Source organism: Chiloscyllium punctatum, chromosome 27 (assembly GCF_047496795.1).
Source record: "Chiloscyllium punctatum isolate Juve2018m chromosome 27, sChiPun1.3, whole genome shotgun sequence".
NCBI classification, from domain to species: domain Eukaryota; kingdom Metazoa; phylum Chordata; class Chondrichthyes; order Orectolobiformes; family Hemiscylliidae; genus Chiloscyllium; species Chiloscyllium punctatum.
In genome coordinates this window covers 56,619,248-56,633,049 of record NC_092765.1, presented here as the reverse complement: position 1 = coordinate 56,633,049, position 13,802 = coordinate 56,619,248, and the positions used below count along the sequence as shown (strand labels likewise).

Here is a 13,802-nt window from a genome sequence, read left to right as displayed (position 1 = left end):
ATGTCACAAAAGGAACTGGGAGAGCTGAAGGTGCTGGAGGTGGGGAGAGTGTTACAGAGAGTGGTCAGGGTCTGAACGGTGTTACAAAGCCAGTATAGATTGCTGCAGCTGGAGGGGTTTGCAGAGGTAGGGAGGAATATATGTAGTTTTATTTATTCATTCATGGGCTGAGGGTGTCACTGATTGGACCAACATGCTTTGCCCCAATGCTAATTACCAAGAGTATAGCACAGAGTCAGCCATATTGCTGTGCGTCTGGTGTCACGTGCAGGGCAGACCAGGTTAGAATGTCAGATGTCCTTCTCTAAAGGAGGTGAGTTAACCAGATGAGTTCTTCCGACTGATCAACAATGCTTTTATGGTGGCCTCACCATTGCCCTCTGCAGCCACAACATGACATCCCAATTTCTACTCTCAATGCTCTGCCCAAAGAAGGTAACCATCCCAAACACCTGCTTCACCAGCCTGTATACCTGGGACACCACTTCCAAAGACTGTGTACCTGAATCCCTTGGTCTCTGACTGACATCACTACCCAGGGCCCGAACATTAACTGTACAGGCCCCACCCTGGTTTGTTTCACCAAAATGGAACACCTCACATTTATTTAATTAAACTCCATCTGCTATTCTTCAGCCCACTATCCCAGCAGGACTGTTAATCTTGTTGCATCATAGATAACCTTCTTCACTGTCCACTTTACCACCTATTTCAGTGTCACTCAAAAAACTTACTTACCAGAAAACCAATATTCCCATCCAAACCATTTACCCAAATGACAAACAACAGTAGGCCCACTACTTCTCTGGTCACATGCCTCCATTCTGAAAGGCAGCATGTCTCCCATCACCCTCTGTCTCCTACTATCAAGCCAATTTTGTATCCAGTGCACGAGCTCCTCCTGAATGCCATATCCTTTTACATTGATCTGAGCTTATTACCCAGTTTACCAGACAGAACACAGAACACAGAACAATTCAGCCCAAGACCCTTCGGCCATGATGCCATGCCCATCTTTTACCCGACTGAAAGATCAAACTAACTTACATACCCTTCATTTTGCGATCATCCATGTGCCTATCCAAGAGTCTGTTAAAATGTCCCGTTCCACCCACCCACCACTCTCTGTGTGAAGAACCTACATCTGAGATCTCCCCTTACCCATCCTCCAATCACCTTACAATTATTCCCCCTTGTACCATGTATGCCATGGGATAAAGAGGTCTCTCACTGTACACTCTATCTTTGCCTCACACCATCTTGTTCACCTCTACCAAGCCACAGCGCACTCTTTTTCACTCCAATGAGAAAAGCCTTAGCTTCCTCGACCTTTCTTCATAAGACATGCCCTCCAGTCCAGGCAGAATCCTGGTAAATCTCCTCGTTACCCTCTCTAAAGCTTCCATATCCTTCCTGTAATGAAGGCACCAAAACTGAACACAATATTCTAAATGGGATCAAAACAGGGCTCTATAGAGCTGCAGCATAGCCTCATATCTTTAAAACGCAATCCCCCAGCTAATGAAAGCCAATACAACATATTCCATCTTAACAAAGTTTTCAGCTTGGGTGGCAAATTTGACGGATGTCCGGTCATGAAATCCAAGATCCATCTGTTCCTCCACACTATCCAGTATTCTGCCTTTACCCCTGCATTCTGCATTCAAGTCTCATCTTCCAAAATTAATCACTTCACACTTTTCCAGATTTGACTTCTTCTGCCACTTGTCAGCCCAGCTCTACATCCTGTCAATGTCCCGTTGCAACCTTCAATAGCCCTCCACACTATTCACCACTCCACCAACCTTCGTGTCATTGTAAAACTTACTTCCCCACTCTTCCACTCACACATCCAAGTCATTCATAAAATCACAAAGAGCAGAGATTTTTTGACCTCTCCCTGCAGAAAACCACTGGTCACTGAGCTCCAGGCTGAATGCTTTCCATCTGTCATCACCTTCTGTCTTCTATGGGCCAGGAATTCTGTATCCAGATGGACAGGTGTCCATGTATCCCATACTCTGTACTTTCTCAATGAGCCATAAATGTGTTTTGTCACATTCTCAAAGGATTCAATAAGATTTGTGAGGCATGACCTGTCCCTTACAAATTCATGATGACTTTCTCCAATCAAACTATGGTTTTCCAAGGAATCATAAATCCTGTATCTCAGAGTCCTCTCCAATAATCTGCACACAAGACTTACAGGTCTGTGATTCCCAGGATTATCTCTATTTTCTTCTTGAAAAACGTATGGCTGATTGATCGAACCAGCACATCTTTGGGCTGTGGGTGGAAACCGGAGCACCTGTTGGAAACCCACGCAGACATGGAGAGAATGTGCAAACTCCACGCAGCCAGTCACCTGGGGCTGGAATTGAAATCACGTCCCTAGTGCTGTGAGGCAGCAGTGCTAACCACTGAAAACCGTGCTGCCCCATGTAACTCTCGAGAGCCCTCCTTCTGATCCATGGATCCTCAACGTTCCTTCTTCCTGTTGACTAGATGTTCTACATCGCTTGGAACCTTGTCAAATGCTTTGCTGAAGTCCATGTAGACAACGCTGACTGCTCTGCCTTCATCTATCTCTTGGTCAACCCCTCGAAGAGTCAATCCGGTTTATGAAACACGGTTTCCCACTCACAAAGCCATGCTGACTATCTCTAATCAGCCCTTGCCTTTCCAAATATATGTAGCTCCTTTCTCTCAGACTCTCCTTCAACAACTTACCCAGCACTGGGCTCACGGGGCTGTGATTTCCTGGCTTTTCCCTGCAACCCTTCAGTGATGGAATAGCATTAGCCACCCCCCAGTCTTCCGGTGATTCATTGTCTCTGTTGATAACATAAATATCTCTGTTGGGGACACTGCAATCTCTTCCCTCACTTCCCACAATATTCAAGCATTGACCTAATGAGCTACTGAGGATTGATCTCCCTTTATTTGTTTAAAATTCCAGCACTTTTTCTTCTCTGTTGAGGATTCTTTCAAAGACAGTGCTATTTATTTCCCCAACTTCCTGAGCTTCCATGTCTTTCTCCACAGTAAATTGTGACAACATTATTTTGTCTAATATCTCACTCACCTCCTGACAGTTAAGGTGCCTTATTCTCTACCAGGTTACTCCTTAGCCCTTATTAAAACTTGTGTAAAGGTTTCTCAAAATTCAAAGTAACCGTATCCTCGGTACAGCCACTCCTAGACCTGTAAATATTCTGCCATTTATATTCACACTAATAAAAATAAAATCCAACAGGCTCAAAAACACATTCTCTTTTTATTAAAAGCGTTTCTAAGGGTCCAGTTATTGTTCATTGACATATCCTTTCAAACATATTTCAGCTCCCAACCTACTATCAGGCGAACACTGTTTGGTTTCAGACTGGCAGCACAAAGGGTTATGGGAGTTCGTGTTTATCAATCTGAAAACTAGCTTACAGGTTCAACAGGTAATAGATGTTTTGGAAATGAGGAGGGTCGTGGGGACTGAATGACATTATGGACACAGAGAGTGCAGTGGTGACTGAAGAATATTATGGAGATAGGGAGTAATGTGAGGCCTGAAAGGGGCCAAAGAGATCTGCAGGGCTGTTGGGCCTGGAGGAGATTGCACAGATCAGGAGGATCATGGGGATTGAAGGAGGTTACTCTGAACGGGAGGGTCGTTGGGTCAGGATGAGATTATGGAGATAGGCAGGGTTGTGGGGCCTTTTGGAGGTTATGGAGTTAGGGAGGTTTGTGGGGAATGATTCATGTTACATGGATAGGAAGAGTCGTGGGGACTGAAGGAGTTTATGGAGATAGGGAGGCCAGTGGGGACTGAAGGAGGTTATATAGATAGTAAGTTTATAGAGAAGCACAGCAAAGAAGAGCAGGTATTGGCCATTTGACGACAGAGTCAGTCCCACCATTCAATGTGATCACGACTGATCATTTAACCCAGTACAGTATTCCTGCTTTAACACCTTACTCTGATATTATAATGACTACTGGCATTTAGTGATACAGCGGGCTGTAGTAACTGGGACGGGGTGGTGGTGGTGGGGGGGGTCTTTCAGATATAGGGAGGGTTGTGGAAGCTGGGACAGGTGACATATACAGGGAGGGTTTTAGGAATGGGAAGACTTTACAGGGATTTGGAGGAATGCAGGGATAGGACGTGATAACAATCACAGGGAGGATTTTGGGAGTTCGACCTGAGACGGGTACAGCTGAGAACAGAAGTGAGTCAAACAGTCAGGACAGGCAGGGACATGGTAGGACTAATAAACTGCATTTATTTCAATGCAAGGGGTCTAACAGGGAAGGCAGATTAACTCAGGGCATGGTTAGGAACATGGGACTGGGATATCATAGCAATTACAGAAACATGGCTCAGGGATGGGCAGGACTGGCAGCTTAATGTTCCAGGAAACAAATCCTACAGGAAGGATAGAAAGGGAGGCAAGAGAGGAGAAGGAGTGACATTTTTGATAAGGGATAGCATTACAGCTGTGCTGAGGGAGGATATTCCCAGAAATACATCCAGGGAAGTTATTTGGGTGGAACTGAGAAATAAGAAAGAGATGATCATCTTACTGGGATTGTATTACAGACCCCCCAATCGTCAAGGGGAAATTGCCAAACAACTTGTAAGGAGATCTCAGCTATCTGTAAGAATAATAGGGTAGTTATGGTAGGGGATTTTAACTTTCCAAACATCGACTGGAACTGCCATAGTGTTAAAGCTTTAGATGGAGAGGAATTTCTTAAGTGTGTACAAGACAATTTTCTGATTCAGTATGTGGATGTACCTACGAGAGAAGGTGCAAAACGTGACCTACTGTTAGGAAATAAGGCCGGGCAGGTGACTGAGGTGTCAGTGGGGGTGCTCTTTGAGGCCAGCGACCATAATTCTATTTGTTTTAAAATAGTGATGGAAAAGGATAGACCAGATCTAAAAGTTGATGTTCTAAATTGGAGAAAGGTCAATTTTGACGGTACTAGGCAAGAACCTTTGAAAGCTGATTGTAGGCAGATGTTCACAGTTACAGGGACGGCTGGAAAATGGGAAGCCTTCTGAAATGAGATAACAAGAGTCCAGAGAAAGTATATTCCTGTCAGGCTGAAAGGGAACGCTGGTAAGTATTGGGAATTCTGGATGACGAAAGAAATTGAGTGCTTGATTCAGAAAAAGAAGGAAGCATATGTCAGATATAGACAGGATAGATCGAGTGAATCCTTAGAAGAGTATAAAGGAAGTAGGAGTATACTTAAGAGGGAAATCAGGAGGGCAAAACGCGGACATGAGATAGATCTGACAAATAGAATTAAGGAGAATGCAAAGGGTTTTTACAAATATATTAAGGGAAAAAAGGGTAACTAGGGAGAGAATAGGGCCCTACAAAGATCAGTAAGGTGGCCTTTGCATGGAGCCGCAGAAAATTGGGGAGATACTAAATGTATATTTTGCATCAGTATTTACTGTGGAAAAGCATATAGAATGTAGGGAAATATCTGGTGACATCTTGCAAAACGTCCAGATTACAGAGCAGGAAGTGCTGGATGTCATGGAACGGTTAAAGGTGAATAAATCCCCAAGAAATGATCAGGTGTACCTGAGAACTCTGTGGGAAGCTAGAGAAGTGATTGCTGAGCCTCTTGCTGAGATATTTGCATCATCAATAGTCACAGGTGAGATGCCTGAAGACTGGAGGTTTAAAAAGTGGTGCCACTGTTTAAGAAGGGTCGTAAAGACAATCAGGGAACTATAGACCGGTCAGCCTGACCTCAGCGGTGCGCAAGTCGCTGGAGGGAATTCTGATGGACAAAATACACATGTATTTGGAAAGGCAAGGACTGATAAGGAATAGTCGACATGGCTTTGTTTGTGGGAAAACATGTCTCATAAACTTGATTGAGTTTTTTGGAGAAGTAACAAAAAATATTGAGGAGGGCAGTGTGATAGATGTGATGTATATGGACTTCAGTAAGGTGTTCGACAAGGTTCCCCATGGGAGGCTGGTTAGCAAGGTTAGAACTCATGGAATACAGGGTGAATTAGCCATTTGGATACAGAACTGGCTCAAAGATAAAAGGCAGAGAGTGGTGGTGGAGGGTTGTTTTTCAGACTGGAAGCCTGTGACCAGTGGAGTGCCACAAGGATCAGTGTTGGGCCCTGTACTTTTTGTCATTTACATAAATGATTTGGATGTGAGCATAAGAGGTACAGTTAGTAAATTTTCGGATGTCACCAAAGTTGAAGGTGTAGTGGACAGCGAAGAGGGTTACAACAGGATCTGGACCAGATGGGACAATGGGGTAACTGGCAGATGGAGTTTAATTCAGATAAATGGGATGTGCTGCATTTTGGGAAAGCAAGTCTTCCAGCAGGACTTATACACGTAATGGTAAGGTCCTAGGGAGTGTTGCTGACCATAAAGACCTTGGAGTGCAAGTTCATAGCTCCTTGAAAGTAGAGCCACAGGTCGATAGGATAGTGAAGGCGGCATTTGGGATGTTTTCCTTTAGTGGTCAGAGTATTCAGTACAGGAGATGGGAGGTCATGTTGCGGCTGTACAGGACATTGGTCTGGCCACTGTTGGAATATTTTGTGCAATTCAGGTCTCCTTCCTATCTGAAGAATTGTTGTGAAACTTGAAAGGGTTCAGAAAAGATTTACAAGGACGTTGCCAGGATTGGAGGATTTGAGCTACAGGAAGAGGCTGAACAGGCTGGGGCAGTTTTCCCTGGAGCTTCGGAGGCTGAGGGGTGACCTTACAGAGGTTTACAAAATTATGAGGGGCATGGATAGGATAGGATAAATAGACAAAGTCTTTTCCCTGGGGTCGGGGAGTCCAGACTCGAGGGCATAGGTTTACGGTGAGAGGGGAAAGATATAAAAGAGACATAAGGGGCAATTTTTTCAGATAGAAGGTGGTCCGTGTATGGAATGAGGTGCCAGAGGATGTGGTGGAGGATGGCACAGTGCAACATTTAAAGGCATTTGGATGGGTATATGAATGGGAAGGGTTGGCAGGAATATGGGCTGGGTGCTGGCAGGTGGAACTAGATTGGGTTGGGATATCTGGTCGGCATGGACGGGTTGGACCGAAGGGTCTGTTTCTATGCTGTACATCTCTACGACTCTATCACTCACAGAGGTTATAGAAATAAACTGTGTGGTCACGTCTGGAGGAGATTAAACGTATAAAAGTTTGTAGTTACCGAAGGTAATTACATCAATCGGGACCAGCAGAGTTTACAGAGACTGAGTGCGTTTTAGAGACAGGAAGAGTTCAGAGTCATCATGAGAAATGGAGAAGCTAATTTATGAGAGAAGCAGGGTAACTCTGCTTTGTGCCCAGAGACAAGGAGGAGTCTAACAGCTGGAGGAGGTTACCAAGGTACAGAGCTTTTTTGTTGTCGTGACGGGAAGGTTACAGAGATCATGAAGGTAGTCGGAGTTCAAAAAAGTCACAAAAACAGGGAGGTTTTTCAGGTCTGGAAAGGACTACACCGACCAGGGTGGCTTAAGGAACTGAGGAGTTGTTTTTCTTCAGTTAAGGAGAGATGTGACAGAACCCGGGATTAAAGGCAAAGGCAGAAACTTGGAGAGTTTTACTGCTATGAGGAGCTTACAGGGATAAGCAGGATTGTTGGGGCTGATAGAGATAGGGAAAGTGGTATCGATGAAACAGACAATGGAGAAACTGACAGACATAGGGAGGGTTCTGTGGAACAGATGAATTGAAAGACAAGATGGTGATAACGAAGCCTGAGAATTTTCTCATGTTCCTTGCCCAGCATTGTTCCTACATCAAGTCCTCAGGATCTGAATTAATGTTCACTAACTCCTCCCTTTGCTGTCTACTGTGAGTGATCTTACTGACTGCAGGATTTACTGAAGGCTCCAGATCTCCCTCTCCATCTCTCTCTGGCTGACCAACTGTCTTCAATGTGGTGATGGACGAGACAGGAATTGGGAATTCTGTTGAGACAGGGACATCAGGAATACCTACAGGAGACAGAGAAGTAGTCAGAATGGGAAATTAGACTAATGCAATGAAGGTTACACATGGAGAATGGCACGGAGTCCCACAGAGATCTGGAAATTCCCAGTCTCCATCCATGGCCTGTGCAGTTGCTTCCCTCTGGAGTGGAGAATTCTGTTGGCTCAGGATCTGGAGTAGCTGCAAGAGTGAGAGACACTGACAGAGGCAGCAATTAGACCCACACACTGAGGGATACCACATGGAGAGAGACAGTGATATCACCAGAGTGCAGGAATGTATCAGGATCACACAATGGTATCATCAGAAGTGGTTCTGACCAGTGAGTACTGCTACCAGTACTCAGGGAGGACTGAGCTATTTTATTGGGTTAGGCTCCTCTGGTACCAGGATTATGCAGTGTGCTATAAATGGACACAGATGAGGAGGGGGACAGGTCTGAGGGGAATGGAAATTCCCACGTCCAAAGAGAAAGGTTGAAATATTGGAACACCATGGAGATTTGAATGAAGACCAAAAGAAAGAAACAGTAAGGGACTGAGTTTAATTAAAATACGACATTGTCAAACAGATTTGTGACAGGAAATTATTGGTTAAAATAAAGTAAATGCCATTTCAGTCCCTCAAAATTCTTCATACACCACAAGTGACATCACTTCCGCCCCTCACATCATCGCTGATGCCACACACACTGTGATTTCCAAGCTCCCACACTGCCGTGTTTGCCACCACTTCTACCCCCACCAACGCCACTCATCTGTATTCTGCGGACACCCACCCCAGGTCCCACCGTCACAATCCCTGTCCTCAGAACCCTGAGGGGAACACCACCCCTGCTCATGACTCCATCCCCATTCCCCCTAACACTACACCCACTCCAGTTACAGGCTCCGTCGCCTCTCCCAGCTCCACACCTACGCCAGGTCCCAGCTTCCAGTCCTGCCGAGTTTTCACCATTCCCCCGGACCCCCCCCTCACTGAGGACGAATGATCAGTCCTCAGCAAAGGCCTCACCTTTATCCCCCACCGTCCACACATCAATTAATTTAATACACGCCGTGACATCGAACACTTCTTCCACCACCTCCGCCTCAGAGCTTACTTTTACAATGAAGACTCCCGCCAATTTTCTGAGGACCCCTTTGCCGGCCTCCAATACACTCCATCCACCTGGACACCCCGCGCTGGTCTATTACCTGTCTTCGATTTCTTCATTTCCAACTTCCACCGAGACATTAACCGTCTCAACCTATCTACCCCCTCCCCCACTCCAACCTCTCACCCTCATATTGTGCAGCCCTCCACTTCCTCTGCTCCAATACCAACCTCACCATCAAACCAGCAGATAAAGGGGGTGCAGTGGTAGTCTGGTGCACTGACCTCTACACCGCTGAAGCCATGATGCAAACTCAAAGACACCTCCTCCTACCACCCCCTCTACCATGACCCACCTCCCATCACCAAACCGTCATCTCCCAGAGCATACAGAATCTCATCACCTCAGGAGGAGATCTCCCACCCACAGCTTCCAACCTCATTGTCCGGGATCCTCCACTGCCCGGTTCTACCTCCTTCCCAAGATCCACAAGCCTGACCACCCTGGCCGACCCAATGCCTCAGCATGCTCTGACCCCATCGAACTCATGTCTACCGACCTCAACATTGTCCTAACCCCCAAGCCAGGAACTACCCACATTCGCTCAAGACACCACCCACACCCTCCACCTCCTCAAAGACTTCTGCTTCCCCGGCCCCCAACGCGTCATCTTCACAATGGATATCCAATCCCTCTACACCTCCATCCATGATGACCACGACCGCCAAGCCCTCCGTTTCTTCCTCTCCCTATGTCCACAACAGTACCCTTCCACCGATACTCTCATTCGTTTGGCTGAACTAGTCCTCACCCTTAACAACTTTTCCTTCAAATCCTCCCACTTCCTCCAGACCAAAGGGGTAGCCATGGGCACCCATATGGGCCCCAGCTATGCCTGTCTCTTTGTTGGCTACATAGAACAGTCCATCTTCCGTAGTTACACTGGCACCACTCCCCACGTCTTCCTCCGCAACATTGATGACTGCATTGGCACCACATCGTGCTCCCTCGAGGAGTTTGAGCAATACATCGACTTCACCAACACATTCCATCCTGACCTTAAATTTACCTGGACCATCTCTGACACCTCCCTCCCCTTCCTGGACCTCTCCATCCCCATTAATGACAACCGATTTAACACTGACATTTTTTACAAACCTACCGATTCCCACAGCTACCTAGATTACACAGATTACACATCTTCCGACCCTACCGCCTGCAAAATTCCCAACCCCTATTCCCAATTCCTTCGCATCTGCTGTACCTGCTCCGAGGAGGGCCAGTTCCACCACAGAACACACCAGATGGCCTCCTTATTTAGATATCGGAATTTCCCTTCCCACGTGGTAAAAGATGCCCTCCAACGCATCTCGTCCACATCCCGCAACTCCGCCCTCAAACCCCACCCCTCCGACTTTCACAAGGACAGAACGCCCCTGGTGCTAACATTCCACCCGACCAACCTTCGCATAAACCAAATCCTCCGCCGCCATTTCCTCCACCTCCAAACGGACCCCACCACCAGGGATATATTTCCCTCCCCACCCCTCTCCTCTTTTCGCAAAGACCATTTCCTCTGTGACTACCTGGTCAGTTCCATGTCCCCCAAAACCCACCCTCCCTTCCTGGCACCTTCTCCTGCCACTGCAGGAATTGGAAAACCTGCACCCACACCTCTCCCCTCACCACCATCCAAGGCCCCAAAGGAGCCTTCCACAGCCAAAGTTTTACCTGCACATCCACCAATATCATTTATGGCATCCGTTGCTCCTGATGCGGCCTCCTCTACATTGCGGTGACTGGACACCTCCTGGCAGAGCGCTTTCGGGAACATCTCTGGTACACCCGCACCAATCAACACCACCGCCCTGTGACCTAACATTTCAACTCCCCCGCCCACTCTGCCAAGGAAATGCAGGTCCTGGGCTTCCTCCACCGCCGCTTCCTCACCACCCGACACCTGAAGGACGAACGCCTCACAATCCGCCTCGGAACACTTCAACCCCAGGGCATCAATGTGGACTTCACCAGTTTCCTCATTTCCCCTTCCCCCATCTCACCCCACCTCCAGCCTTCCAGCTCAGCACCACCCTCATGACCTGTCCTAATGGCTTATTTCCCTTCCCACCTATCCATTCCACCCTCCTCTCTGACCTATCAGCCCCATCCCCATCGTACTCTTTGCTACCTTCCCCCATCCTCCACTCTGACCTATCACCTTCTTCCCCACCCCATTCACCTATTGTATGCTATGCTACTTTCTCCACATTCCCACCCCCCTCTCATTTATCTCCCCATACTGCAGGCACCTGCCTCTGTTCCTGATGAAGGGCTTTTGCCTGAAACGTCGATTTTCCTGCTCCTCGGATGCTGCCTGACCTGCCATACTTTTCCAGCAGCAGTCTAATCTAGACTCCGGTTTCCAGCATCTGCAGTTCATGTTTTTACCTTATTGAATGAGACTACTGAGATAAGACATGTTGTACACACTGAAGCACGTTACAGCGAGAGGGATGGTATTCTGGAATGCAGTACATTTCAAATATGTGGAGGGACTATCGGGAAGGGAGGAGGTTACAGCGATAGGATCTGTTATAGGTATTAAAACTTATTGAAGACACTGGACCACAAGACATGCCATAGATACACTGTTGCAGAGTAGTGGGTTTTAATATAATAGAACTTACATTGGGGTGGTGATTGAGCCTGGGGTGTGTGTGTGTGTGTACTGTGCTCCCTTCCTGCACTGTATCTATGTCATGTTGTGTTAACAGATGTTTGGAGCCCTCTCACTGTTCTTTGCTCTGTGCACTGTGGGTGATCTTACCTCACTACAGGATTTATTGAAGGCTCCAGATCTCCTTTCCCTTTGTCTCTCTCTGGCAGACCAATTGCGTTCAATGAGGTGATGGACGACACACCCAGCAGCTGGGAAGGCTATTGAGTCAGGACTCTCCTGAGTACCTACAGGAGACAGAGAAATAGACAGAATGGGAAATTAGACTGATGCAGTGAGGGTTACACATGGAGAATGGCACTGAGTTCCACAGAGATCTGGAAAATGGAGCGATATTAAGTAATAGTCCCAGATTGCTGGAAGATGTCAGGATCACACAATTGTGTCGGAAGAATGGGTTTAGCTTCATGATGCCCTGGTATCAGTGCTCAGGGATGAGCACCCAGTGAGCAGGTGAAGTAATGGCGTAGTGGTATTATTGCGAGAGAATGTATCCAAAACCTCAGCTAATGTTCAGGGCAGGCAGGATTGAATCCCGCCATCAGAAATAGAGAAATTTGAAATCAATAATTTTAAAAATAATAATTAACAATCCACAAATAAGTATGAAACCATTACTGATGTACAATAAATCCAAACACTTGTCCTTTAGAGAAGGACATCTGCCCATCCTCACGTGGTCTGCACGATATACCCACAGCAAAGGGTTTGCCTCTCAATTACCCTTTGAAATGGCCGAGCAAGTTACTCAGTTCAAGGGCTTCTAGGACTGGGCAAGAAAGGCTGGTCAGCCAGAGACTCACACATCCCATACCGGATTTTAAAAAAAAATCTATTAGGATGGTCCCCCTGGAACCGTGCTGGGAGGAGTGTCCTGGCCAATCATGTCAGTTGGTTTATGGACAGGGCTTTAAACTGACAAGAGAGAATGCAGGTGAAAGGAGCTTTCCAAATCCAAAGGGAAAAGGTGAAGCAATGGAACAGAATGGGAATGTGGCTGAAGGCAAGCAGAAAGGAAAAGGATGGGACAGAGTTTAACTAAAATGGTACATCAGGAAAAAGATTTGTGACAGAAAATTGTGGAAGAGAGTAGATTATGTTTTTTTTTAAATGGACAACGTTGCTGCAATAAGGTCGATGGATTTGGTGACACAGAGATAAAAGAGATTTAGACACCAGGGAGAACAAAAATATTCAGTGATTCGTAATCTTGTGCAAACTCAGGCAAAATGGGCAACGCTAACAATAATGGATATAAAAAAGGCATTACAGAGAAAGCATTTGGCTGCAGATCATGAAGTAGAGTCAGTCTGAATGTAAATTCTGGCTACTACTTGCCAAGGACACAAGCAGCAGAACAGTTTTAGCCACTGAACAGCATTCCATTGCTCACCACTGCATTAAACAGGAACTCATTGGAATTTTTTTAACAAAGGCATTGTGATAATTTTGGAAAACCTCAATATTTGTATAATCTGGGACAATCACACGGTCAACATTGATATTGGAAGAGGAGTTCGGTTAATTTTTCTTTCAGTGTTTCTTTGAAAAACACATTGTGCAACTGTTAAGGGACATAACTATCGCAGAGCGACTGTGTAAAGAAACTTAGTGAATGGGTAATGTCACCGGGAGAGATCCTTCAGGAAATTTGAGTTTGAGAGGAGAACTGACCAAGGTAAGCAGGCTAAACAGACTGAAATATGTGTCTGTAAATGAACAGTGGAAAACATTTGAAGGGACAATGCAAAAACTCAACAAAAGGACATACGATTGAAATAGTAAAAACCTCAGCAAGAAATTCCCACTGATCCCTCGCTCAGGACAAAAAGAATCATACGAGATTATGAGGCTGAGAAGATCACCAAAAAGTACTTAAAATCCTGAAGTGAGAGAGTGTTTTAGGAGTAAATGTTAATGGATTGCAATGGGTCTGCTGGCAGGAGGAGGGCTGTGGGAAGGGGAGCCACGGTCAGTG

General features: G+C 46.2%; 1 long non-coding RNA gene across 1 annotated transcript in view; it reads right to left on the bottom strand.

Moving 5' to 3' along the window:
- LOC140453306 (uncharacterized) overlaps nucleotides 1-12,045 on the bottom strand; it is a 36,748-nt gene extending 24,703 nt beyond the window's left edge. Inside the window, exon 1 of the long non-coding RNA XR_011952342.1 lies at nucleotides 11,915-12,045. This is a non-coding gene — a long non-coding RNA (uncharacterized lncRNA). The remainder of the gene's footprint in view (nucleotides 1-11,914) is intronic.
- Between the last annotated feature and the right edge of the window lie 1,757 nt (nucleotides 12,046-13,802).